This window comes from Mastomys coucha, unplaced genomic scaffold, assembly GCF_008632895.1.
Source record: "Mastomys coucha isolate ucsf_1 unplaced genomic scaffold, UCSF_Mcou_1 pScaffold1, whole genome shotgun sequence".
Classification (NCBI taxonomy): Eukaryota; Metazoa; Chordata; class Mammalia; order Rodentia; family Muridae; genus Mastomys; species Mastomys coucha.
In genome coordinates, this window is record NW_022196891.1 from 64,730,242 (window position 1) to 64,741,994 (window position 11,753).

At 41.5% G+C, this 11,753-nt stretch overlaps 1 pseudogene; it reads right to left on the minus strand.

The window, feature by feature from the left end:
* The window catches only part of LOC116096805, a 41,160-nt pseudogene extending 29,882 nt beyond the window's left edge, over positions 1–11,278 (minus strand).
* Between the last annotated feature and the right edge of the window lie 475 nt (positions 11,279–11,753).

Below are 11,753 nucleotides of genomic sequence, written 5' to 3' on the forward strand. Positions count from 1 at the left end.
CTAATCGATTGAAATCCAATAATATGAGGAATTGGAAATTTGTTGATTGTCATCCAATGGTCTCTCTCTAATTTTGTAATTGTAGAAATAGGTCCAACATTGTACAATCTATATACACTGTCAGCTTGTTTGTTTGTGACAGTGTCTTGCTGTGTACAACATAAGGGTCTTAAAATATTGCTTCGCCTATCTCAGCCTCTCTATATGTAGTATTGTTTATTTCATGTTTTTACACTATACTATGGTTTTCAGGACAGCTTATATATTTCAAAAGTATTTATATACTCAAAAGAAACATAGACAATTAACTAGGGAGGTGGCTTGTAAGAGAACAACAAAGTGAGACTGAATGCTTTGCTTGACATTTGTAACTCTTGTATCAAGTTTGAAGAAGAGGACTTTATAAGTTATTATTTCTCTGAGATGAATGCTTTTCCAAATTATCACAGCTAATGAACCAAATTCTTACCCTCACTTAAAGTCTGTACCACCCTCCAAGCAGAACCATTGTTCATTGAAACAGTTGGTGAATGACTTTATGGATAGACCATCTTAATACCTGCACCATTTCTTAAATGAATGTAACCTGTTCTCTGTGGGCTGAGAATGAAGTCACTCACTCAAGTCAAATAGCTTTGACCATAGCAGGAAGTCTGTATCCAAAAATCGAGCCTATAATTCATTTCTTGGTGCAGCAGAACTATCAACTCTCAGCTTAGCTACGATGGAGGTAAAAATCCCTTGGTGATGTGAGGGTCATTGAAATACAGCCTTATTACAATGAAACCCAATGTCTAAAAATTGTTCTTATTTTGGGCTTGTACCACAGTAAGAGCCAAGATTTTAAACTCTACTAAATACAAAACATACAAAAAGACTTTATATACTCATGTTCACTTAAGAAAATACTAGTAGTGATGTATTGTTTTGAAGTATACAGCTAATATGTTTGGAGTTATTTAAATTTATATTGAGAAAAATGTATTTTCACTATTGCTGTAGATGAGCATCTACATAAGACTGTTAAATCGATTGTTGTTTTATATCAAAAATATGTATTTATTAATAAAACCAAATTAAAAAAAAAAGAAGGGTAAGGGGTGTCTTGTAGAGCTCTTGTGTAAGAGCAACAGACCTGTTTGTAAAGGCTCCTTCCTATGACATCACAGACCCCATATGCTGCACTTTCTAATACCACCACTTTGGGGGGTAGTTAGGATTTCAGTGCAGGTTTTGAGTGATATAAATATTCTGGTTAAATCATAATAAAGTTTAATTTAGTGTTCATGTGCCTGAAAAGATTGGTACTTTGTTATCAAGGCTCAGCTAGCTGCCTTGAAGGTCTGCCTTTTCCTAACGCCCAGCTTTGCTGTCCTTCAGGTTGTCTGAAGTTTTGTCTGTGTCATCTGGCTGTCAGCCCAGAACTAACTAGAAAGCCACGAGTTACTGTTAGGGCCTCGATCGTCTGGACTCAGTTTGAGCTATCTTCCGAATCAACATGTATAATCCACAGGGTTAATTTGTGCATGTGTGTGTGTATGTACATATATGTTTACGCTTTTGTGCATGTGTGCATGAAGGCCAGAGGTTGATACTGGCTGTCTTCCTCAATCAATTTCTACCTTAGTTACAGAGCAAGGTCTGTCACTGGATTGGTGGTTAGCCGTACCAATTAGGCTAATTTGGTTTGCCAGGGAGCCATAGTAATCATCCCACTTCCTATTGTGATTACAGGCAAGCGTTGCTATCCTTAGGGATCCAAACTCAGGTCCCCACTTTTGCACAGCCAGCATTTTACTGACTGAACCATCTCCTCAATCCATTAATGGAATTATTATATGATTATGTAACAAGCTAATAAAAAGGCATATTTTCAGCCTGGTGGTGGTGGTGCACGCCTTTAATCCCAGCATTTGGGAGGCAGAGGCAGGCGGATTTCTGAGTTCGAGGCTAGCCTGGTCTACAGAGTGAGTTCAAGGACAGCCAGGACTACATGGGAGAAACCCTGTCTCAAAACAAACAAACAAACAAGCAAACAAAAAAAGAGCAAAAATTAAAATAAAATAAAAAGGTGTATTTTCCCTAGGTTAAAAGCTGGCGAAATCAGACCTGGTTCTATCACTTCTTATATCACATGTGTATGAGAATATTTATAATCTTTGATTATAAAATGTAAGAGATTGAAGATGTTCTGATTTTCATAAAACCTCTGACAGCTTGTCTGACATAAAGAGCCACTCAATAAATGATACACATTAGTTTAATAGGAATTTGAGGCATCTACTAGACATGGTGGTGCATACCTGTAATTTCAGGTTGGAATGAAAAAGTCAATTAAGACATGGTAAATGCCAAGAAAAGGGAATGGACAAGGACCTATAAAGGAGAAATCCCAGGTAGCATGTTTATAGGTGGCACATTTATGTAGCATGCTCCTCTTGTGTCTGTATCAGAGCTGTGACTAAAAATATACCACAGAGTGAGTGTAGAAGGGCCAGTGGGCTAGCTGGGACTGTACTGGAGAGCTCACCTGCTATTGTATGTGTGGGAGAGACAGTGGGCTAGCTGGGACTGTACTGGAGAGCTCACCTGCTGTTGTATGTGTGGGAGAGCTGGTGGGCTGGCCAACTCAGCTACCACCTAGGCCCAGCCCCAGGGCTTGGAGTTGGCTCACCCCAACATCCTCTCCTTTTGTGAACTACTGGAGCAGGCGAAGGGGCCAATCCTACAGAACCAAAGGTGCAGGCTCTCCATGACATAGGGCAACTCCAAGAGCAGTCCTGATGAGGATCCAGTATTGACAGTGGAGCAGAAGCCAGAGGCCTCGAACCAGACCAGTGACTCGTTGCAATGAACATTCGCAAGTGAGCTGTTTGGGCAGAAGGGTGTACCATGTGATACAACATGACTCACTGCAGCTTCCACTGTAAGAGTTTTTCCTTTGGTGGGAGAGGTTGCAAGAACGGAGGACAGATATGGAGGGATGAGGAGATGAGTGGGATTGGGGTGCATGATGTGAAATTGACAAAGAATCAATAAAAAAGTAAAAAAAAACAAACCCCAAAACCAAACCAAAACCAAATCAAGAGATACTATTTTAAACATTAAACACATTTTACATAGATGCTATCCAATTGATAATTTCCAACCCAGAAATTCACTATTTATAAGTGTGTGTGTGTGTGTGTGTGTGTGTGTGTATACACATCTTTCTCTGATGATTTAAGACTTAGCTCATTGGATGATCACTGTCCTGGATAGGAGGTTATCCTGTAGGCACAGGGGCAGGGCTCTGAGAACACAGGCCACAGGCAATGCCTGGGCTCATGATTCTCCTTAGGGGCTCCTGACAGTTCTGAGCCTAGGTCCCATGGCAGAGAGTCTGTCTTGTTAGGCAGCACACAGGATACCTCTGATGTAATATATATATATATATATTATATTTATATATTGAGAGGGGGGTGGGATCTGAAGACTGTCAAACCAAGTAGGAGAGAGCTAGCCGGCTCAGAGACACCGTGTTCTGAAAGTATTCTTGTAGAAATGCATTATTTATATTAGTATTTGTCACACTGACTCATATGACCTCTAATGTCAGAGACAGACTTGTGCCCTTGGCAAATATTTCTTCTGTGAGATGAATTCTGTAATTCAGAGCTAAGTTAATGGGTAAGGTTTGGGGGGTTAAGATGAATAATTCATATTAAAAAGGAAAACTAAACTGGTATAATTGTTTTTTTTCTCTGATTTAAAGTGGCTTTTGAGAAGAACTTTTAATAAGACTTTAAAAATCAACTTTGTACTTTTCATATTTTACGTATAGAATGTATTAGCTCAACCAATTACATAATGCTTGCCAGGCCCTAGGCCTGCTGTTAAGTGCTGGGGTCATAAAGATAAATAATCACTGCTCTGCGGGAACCCGAGTTTAGTCATCATAATGCAGCAAGATCTGAGTATGAAATTTGTTAAGGTTCTGTGGGCCAGCATGGGCAGTGGGTGTGGGCTCTAGCTTTGGAGTCTGGGGAAATTTTAAAGTGGTGATAATATTTGTATGGGGGATTGAAGGAAGAGTATGAAAAGTATAGGTGGGTGTGTGCATTGAGAAAGAAACGTCAATGCAAAGTCCTGGGACCCTGGATGTCAGCACAGCATTTCCTGGTGAATGACAAAGAGCACTGCAGGACAGGGCTAAGGAGCTCACTGGGACTGCTCCGAGAGGCGTCCAATTCCTTATGCTCACTAGAGTTAACCGCACCTCAGATGCTCAGTTTAAAAGTTAACAGGGAGAAAAGGTATGGTCTCTGTGAGGTTCCCCTTTCCAACAATCCTTGAGGACTTTACAGAAGAGGAACTTGACTCCTCAGAAGCTTAAATAATCTCGCCAGACTCTATAGGGAAGAAGAGAAGTTAGAATTTGAATTGGCATCTGCCTCACCCTTAAACCCACAATGCATTGCAATTACCACTTCTTTCTCTGATGATTTAAGACTCAGCTCATTTGGATGATCACCCTTCTGGATATGAGATTATCCTGTAGGCACAGGGGCAGGGTTCTGAGAATACAGGCCACAGGCAATGCCTGGGCTCATGGTTCTCCTTAGGATCTCCTGACAGTTCTGAGCCCAGGTCCCATGGCAGACTTGTTAGGCAGCACACTGGATACCTCTGATGGAAACGTGTTGTGTTTATATTTGGATCAAATTACCCTGCTTGGAATTCTTATGTGGCTATGGCTTCTCTCTCCTTCCTGTCTGCTCTTCTAGCTTTGTTCCTGACCTTTCCCCAGTTTCTTCTTAATCTGTACGATGATTTATTGTAGTGTTACAGGGAGAAGCTTAAAAAACTGACATTTTGTTCAATTGGACTGCCAAGTTTGAGAGAATCACAGATAATACTCATTCTTCCCATGTATCCCCCACGTCTCCAGCAGGGATGTACATCCCTGGCAGGGATCATGTCTCTCTGTGCCTTTCACAGACCTCTCTATGCTCAGGTTCCTGAGATCACAACCCACTCTGAGTACCCTGTACTTTCTGGTTACAACCAGGCCTTTGGAAACCCTCAATCCGGCTTGATGCTGGGTACTTCACTAACAGGCAGCTTGCTGATTTGGTTAGACTGGTTCATCAGGAAGCCCCAGTGATGCTCCTATCCCTGCCTCCCCAGCACTGTGATTATAGGAGTGACCTGCATGCCCAAATTTATTTATTTACATTTTTCTTTTATTTTTAAGATTATAACACAATTACATCATTTCTCCCTTACTCTTTTCTTCATCTAAGCCCTCCAATATACCCCTTCTTGCTTTCTCCCAAATTCATGGCATCTTTGTTCATTAATTTTTGTTATATGCACATATGAATATGTGTATACATATTTATTCCTCAATATAACCTGCCCCGAGTCTATAACGTCACTGGTATAGATGTCTTCAGGGCTGGCTGCTTATTATTGAATAAGCAATCCGTGTGCCCTTACTTGGGGGAGATCATTTCTCCCAGTACCAGTGTCTGTGCACTGTCTGCAGTTCTTTGTGCAGGGCTGAGGCCTCGTGGTCTTGCCCTGTCCACTTTGGCTTGTCTGTTGTTATTGTTCCTGTTGAGCTCATATTCAGGCAGCCATGTTGGTGAGACTTTATGGCTACAGCTCTGACATTACTAGGAGACACAGTAAATGCCCGATAACCTGGCTTGTATAATCTTTCCACCCTCTCTTCCACAATGTTCCCTGAGCCTTGTGTTAGGTAGTTGGGTCTGAGCTCCACAACTCTGCATTTTGATGGTTGCCATTTTCTGTAGTGTTCTCTGTCTGTTGCAAAGAGAAGTTTCTTTCCTCAGTTAAAAAATACTCCTTTTATTATGTTCCAATCGTGTGTCTGTGTGGATTTCTCTGTGAGTGTAGTGCCTACAGAGCCCAGAGGAGGACATTGGTTTTTCTGGAACTGGAGTTACAGGTGGTTGTGGGCCATCCAGTGTGGGTGCTAGGAACTGAACTCAGGTCCTCTGTAAGAGTAACACATGCTCTTACTTGCTGATTGATTACTCCATCCCACAGAGAGAAGTTTCTTGATGAGGGATGAAGATTACACTTATCTATATGTATAAGAACAAATATTTAAAGTGGTGGCTATAGGTTCTCCTCCAAGATCCATGACTTCACTAGCACTGGGTAGTTGGCTAGGTTTCCAGTACTAGACAAGATTTCCCTGTTGTGGAATGGGCCTTAAGACCAGCCAAAGAGCTGCTGGTTACCACCATATATGCCGTTTATACACCCGCAGGGTTATCATGCCATGTTGGCTGTTGTCATGGGTTCATAGGCATCATGGCTAAAGAAGACAAAAGCTTACTTCCCTCCTTTGGAAGCTTCCAAGATGCCTTCTGGTACCATGAAAGCTATTCCTCAGGGTGGTATTCGTGTCCATTTCAGATCAGCGGCCACTGGACCCTGTGTCTGAAGTGCATTAAGCAATAGGGACTCTCCTTCAACCTCTAGGGAGTAACTAAGGAATATCAACAGCTTAGCTGTTTTGGGAGTTTCTTGGACAACCCTGACCAACAAATCAAAAGAAGGCTTCTCGTGCCTGGTGTTTTGGGTGTTTTGTTTGTTTTCTTAGGTGGTCTTTGGTTCTTGGAGAAAGCATTGTCGGCTCAGATGAGAAAATTTAATTTTCAGGGTTATTTTTTGTTTGTTTTTTGTTAAATATGGGTGCCGGGGTTCTGAGTCCAGGTTCTCATGCCTGTACAGCAATCATCTTACTGACTGAGCTATCTCCTGGCTGGTGCCTTGCTTTCTGGGTTGTCTCAGTGGACTCTCTGAGCATCCTGCAGAGTCTCTGCTTTCTAGCTTACCTGCCCTTCATAGCACTGTGGAGGATCCTGACAGGTAGAACAGAGACATACACTGGGGACTCATCTGCAGGCTGCTCCCAGCTTCCTTGAGGCCTCTGGTGAAGTTCTCCCTGGGCATTCCCAAGTCTGTGCTTCCCACCTCACACTAACCTATTGGATTCTCTTTCCATCTTTCTTTTCTGAAAAAAAGATCTTTCCCTTTAGCCTGCTTTTGGTTCAGCTCTCCTTGTTTCTGTCATCTTAATAACTGGGGTAACTGCCTTTCTCTTCACCATATTTCAGAACTCTGTGGATAGTCCAGGCATCCTAGTCGGGCACTTTCTTCTTGTTCCCAGTGGGAGGAACTAACCCCAGTGTGCTGGTGTTTTTGCATAAAGCCATACCAGCTCTGAAAGCAGCCTACCCCAGTACCCTTTCCCAGACCATAAAGTAGAGAACTGACTCCTGTGACTCCCACACGTATACCATGGCATATGCATGCTCCCCCACGGAAGAACACACTAGTAATGGATTTCATCCTGGCTTTCTTGCCTTGGCCTAGCTACCTGGATTTGGGGGTCAGAACTCTGGGTTCAGATTCTACTTCTTTACTGTGAAACTGAACAATATTTTTAACCCTTTCAAGCTCCCATTTCCTCATATGTAAAATGAAGAACATAAGGTATTTCTGAAATATGAACAAAAGGTTACCTGAAATAGGAGCTAATACAGTGACTGCTTCTGGGTGGTTGTTTTCATCCCTCTATTTTCCAGGGTCAATATCCAGCCACCCTGGGAGGCTCCGCTAGTCTACTGCAGCCAGAAGGGGGCTCCACCTTAAACTGTCACAAGCCTCCCATGCCCAGGTTCATGCTTTATTATTTCCTTTAATGTTTAGCATCTTGTTGCTGTTCTAGGTGCCAATTGGTTTTATTTGTGGTCCCCAGTCTACAGAAAGGTCCTAGAACACAGATGGTGTGGATGTCAGGTCTTCTCTCAGGTGTCCTGTTGTAGGGTGCACCAACACAAACGGGCAGCGCCTTCACTGTAAATGACAATGATTGGCACAGTGACTAAGTGAGGCTGTGAGGAAACCATCAGAATGCGGAGGACCTCGCTTTAACTTTGTCTTCCTGGTGTATTTAGTGGAATCACCCAGAGAGGTTAAAAACAAACATTGCTACCCAAGCCACAGAGGTGGGGAAGTTAAATCTAGATCTTTGTGGGTGGTGCCAAGAACAGGTAGTGTTATTGTACATTGAGGCTGAGAACTTTCCACTACTCCGAGTCAGCCCTGTCCACTTAGGAAAGTGGCTTTGGTTTGAATTTCCTGCTCAGACTGCTTTTCTGGGAAGGCTGGCTACAATGTTTGGTAGGAAGTAACTTTTGAAGAGCACAGGAACGTTTTTAAGTTCAAAGCATGCTACGAAAGAGACGGTTGTTTGCCAGAACACCTGCTGCCCACCTGAGCCTGTCCACTCCCTGGCAGTTGCATGCTCTAGGTCACTGGTACCACTGCAGACTCCCCAGGGTCCTAAAGTATTTATGATACTTACAGTGTTTCTGCAAGGTGAGCTTTGGGGCTAGATGCCAGAGCTGGTTGCTGTAAGAGTCAGCCTGAGTTAGCTGCTGCAGGCGGCTGGGAACCCTATTGTCAGGCCAAGAGAATCAAAACCAACAGCTGTGGGGAGGAGACTTAGGAGGGAGATCTCCTTCCTATTGTCTGTGCTACTTGTCAGACTCATTAATGCTACTTTCAAACAGATTACAGAGATACAGTTCACAAACCATAAACATCATCTGCCATAACTCAGTGAGTTTCAGCAGAAACTCACTGTAGAGCTGTGCAATGCTAAGCCATCGCCCCACATGCTTAGAAGATTCCAGTCACTCCCTAAAAGCGCCTGTGCAGTCGATGCCTGCTTGAGCCCCAAGTCCAGAGAAACTGCAATTGGCACGGTTCCTTTTTTTCAAAAAAGATACTTCACAAGAAATGGAAGCATACAGTATATAATCCTTTGTGTATGGCGCCTCTCACTTACAGTATTTCTGGCATCCTTGAAGCATATAGCAGTAATTCATTCATTTATCTTCCATCTTTCCTCCTCTCTGTTTTTCCTCATTTTTTTTTTCTCTTTTAGCTGAGTAGCAGTCACTAGGCTTCTTGTAACTTACCCACTCATCAGTCAATGGGTGTTTACTCTGTTTTTACTCTGTACCCTTTATGAATTATGCTGGTGTGAGCATTGCATATAGCTTTTAAGAAGTTTTTATTAATATCTATCCAGTATATTTATAATGGGTCTCATGACATATTTTTACAGACATATTCTGTATTGGGATCTTGTTTCCTCCCCTGTACCATCCCGTTCCCCTTCCTTTTGATCTCCCTCTCCTTCCAAACTGGTCCTCCTCTTTCCAAACAGGTCCTCGTCCTCCTTTCATGTCTGGTAAATTCATGTTTAACTTTTTTTTTTCCCAGAAGATTTTCAGTTTATTTCCTTTTAAAAAGTGTTTTCTTTTTTTTATTAATTTAAGTTTTATTGCATTATAATGAGAAAAGATACATGATTTCAATTTATCTGAATTTGTTAACATTTAAAAACATATTTTAAGTAAATAGAATTAATTCACATTCTTGTTTCACATTCTTGTTTCCCATTTGTACTCCAACTCCTCCCAGAGACCCCCTTCAATACATACAATACCTTTTTTGTCATATTCTTTAAAATTTATAAAGTATTATAACAATAAAAATGAGTATTATAAAAGTTGTTTGATAATCACTACTAGTATTTTCTTAAATGAACATAAATATATAAAGTCTTTTTGTTTGTTTGTTTGTTTGTTTGTTTGTTTTGTATTTAGTAGAGCTTAAAATCTAGGCTCTTATTGTGGTACAAGCCCAAAATAAGAACAATTTTTTGACATTGGATTTCATGACCCTCACATCACCAAGGGATTTTTACCTCCATCGTAGCTAAGCTGAGAGTTGACAGTTCTGCTGCGTCAAGGAATGAATTGTAGGCATGATTTTTGGGTACAGACTTCCTGCTATGGTCAAAGCTAATTGACTTGAGTGAGTGACTTTATTCTCAGCCCACAGAGAACAGGTTACATTCATTTATAAAATGGTGTATGTATTAAGATGGTCTATCCATAAAGTCATTCACCAACTGTTTCAATGAACAATGGTTCTGCTTGGAGGGTGGCACAGACATTAGGTGAGGGTAAGAATCTGGTTCATTGGCTGTGATGATTTTGAAAAGCATTCATCTTAAAGAAAGAGTAACTTATAAACTCCTCTTCTTCAAACTTGATACAATAGTTACAAATGTCAAGCAAAGCATTCAGTCTCACTCTTTGTGGTTCTCTTACAAGCCACCTCCCAAGTTAATTGTCTATGTTTCTTTTGGCTGTATAAATACTTTTGAAATATGTAAGCTGTTCTGAAAACCATAGTATAGTGTAAAAACATCAAATAAACAATACTACTAATAGAGAGACTGAGATAGGAGAAGCCTGATTTTAAAACCATTATGCTGTACATAGCAAGACACTGTCATGTACAAAACAAGCAGAAAGTGTATATGGATTGTACAATATTGGACCTATTTTTCCAATTACCAAATTAGAGAGACCATTGGATGGCAGTCAACAAGCTTCTAATTCCTCATATTTTTGGATTTCAATCAATTAGGATTGATCTGTTGGTAATATTAATTTTCATATTAAGATATTAAGAAAAAGTAACTGTTACTTCCTGTTCTTTTTGTTGTAAGAGGTGGAATTAGGTTTGTTGAAAGATTCCTTTCTTGCTTCTTCTAGGGTGTAGTTTTGCTCCTTTTTTTTTTTCCAGCTTTTAGGAACTTTATTTTCCTTCCACCTCGCATGCGGAATACTTCCCTGGCCAGTATCCACCACATCAGACCCACTGAGTGAGCTCCCTTGTTGTTGCATGGGATGGCAATGTCCACATAACGCAGAGGAGAATCTGTGTTACACAGAGCAATGGTGGGCAGGTTGACATAAGAGGTCTCCGTGAGGGGCTGCTGGTCCACCCTGGGATCAGTCACCACTAGAAGCTGTGGCTCCCTGAAGGCTGCTTGGATCTGGTTAGTGAAGGTCCCAGGTGTGAAGCGGCCAGCAATAGGAGTGGCGCCTGTGGCAGCAGCAAACTTGAGCACAGCTCGCTGGCCAGTGTTCCTGGAGGAGATGACGCTGACATCAGCGGGGTTCTCAATGGCAACAATAGCTCAAGCCTCGAGCAACAGCTTCTCCCAGGTCCTCTTCAGATTTATGGTGAAGATATCGTCACTTTTCCTTTTGTAGATGTACTGCTCCATCTGAAAGTCAAGATTGGTGCCACCTAAGTGGGTTCCTGCAGCAAGGAATTTGAGGACATCTTCCTCCTTCATCTGCAGGATGTTAAGGCCTCCAGACATTGTGTAAGTTTCCCTTTAAGTTACAATGGGAATCAAGAACAACGCCTATGGAGCCGTCCCTGTGTAGCATGGAAAGGGTAGTTTTGCTCCTTATGTTGATGTTTTACATTTATTATCCTTTGTAGGGCTGGATTTATGGAAAGATATTGTGTAAATTTTGTTTTGTCATGGAATATTTTGTTTTCTCCATCTATGGAAATTGAGAGTTTTGCTGGGTATAATAGCCTGGGCTAGCATTTGTGTTCTTGTAGGGTCTGCATGATATCTACCCAGCATCTTCTAGCTTTCATAGTCTCTGGTGAGAAGTCTGGTGTAATTCTGATAGACCTGCCTTTATATGTTACTTGACCTTTTTCTTTTACTACTTTTAAAATTCTTTGTTTAGTGCATTTGGTGTTTTTATTATGATGTGACGGGAGGAATTTCTTTTCTGGTCCAGTCTATTTGGAATTCTGTAGGCTTCTTGTATGTTCAT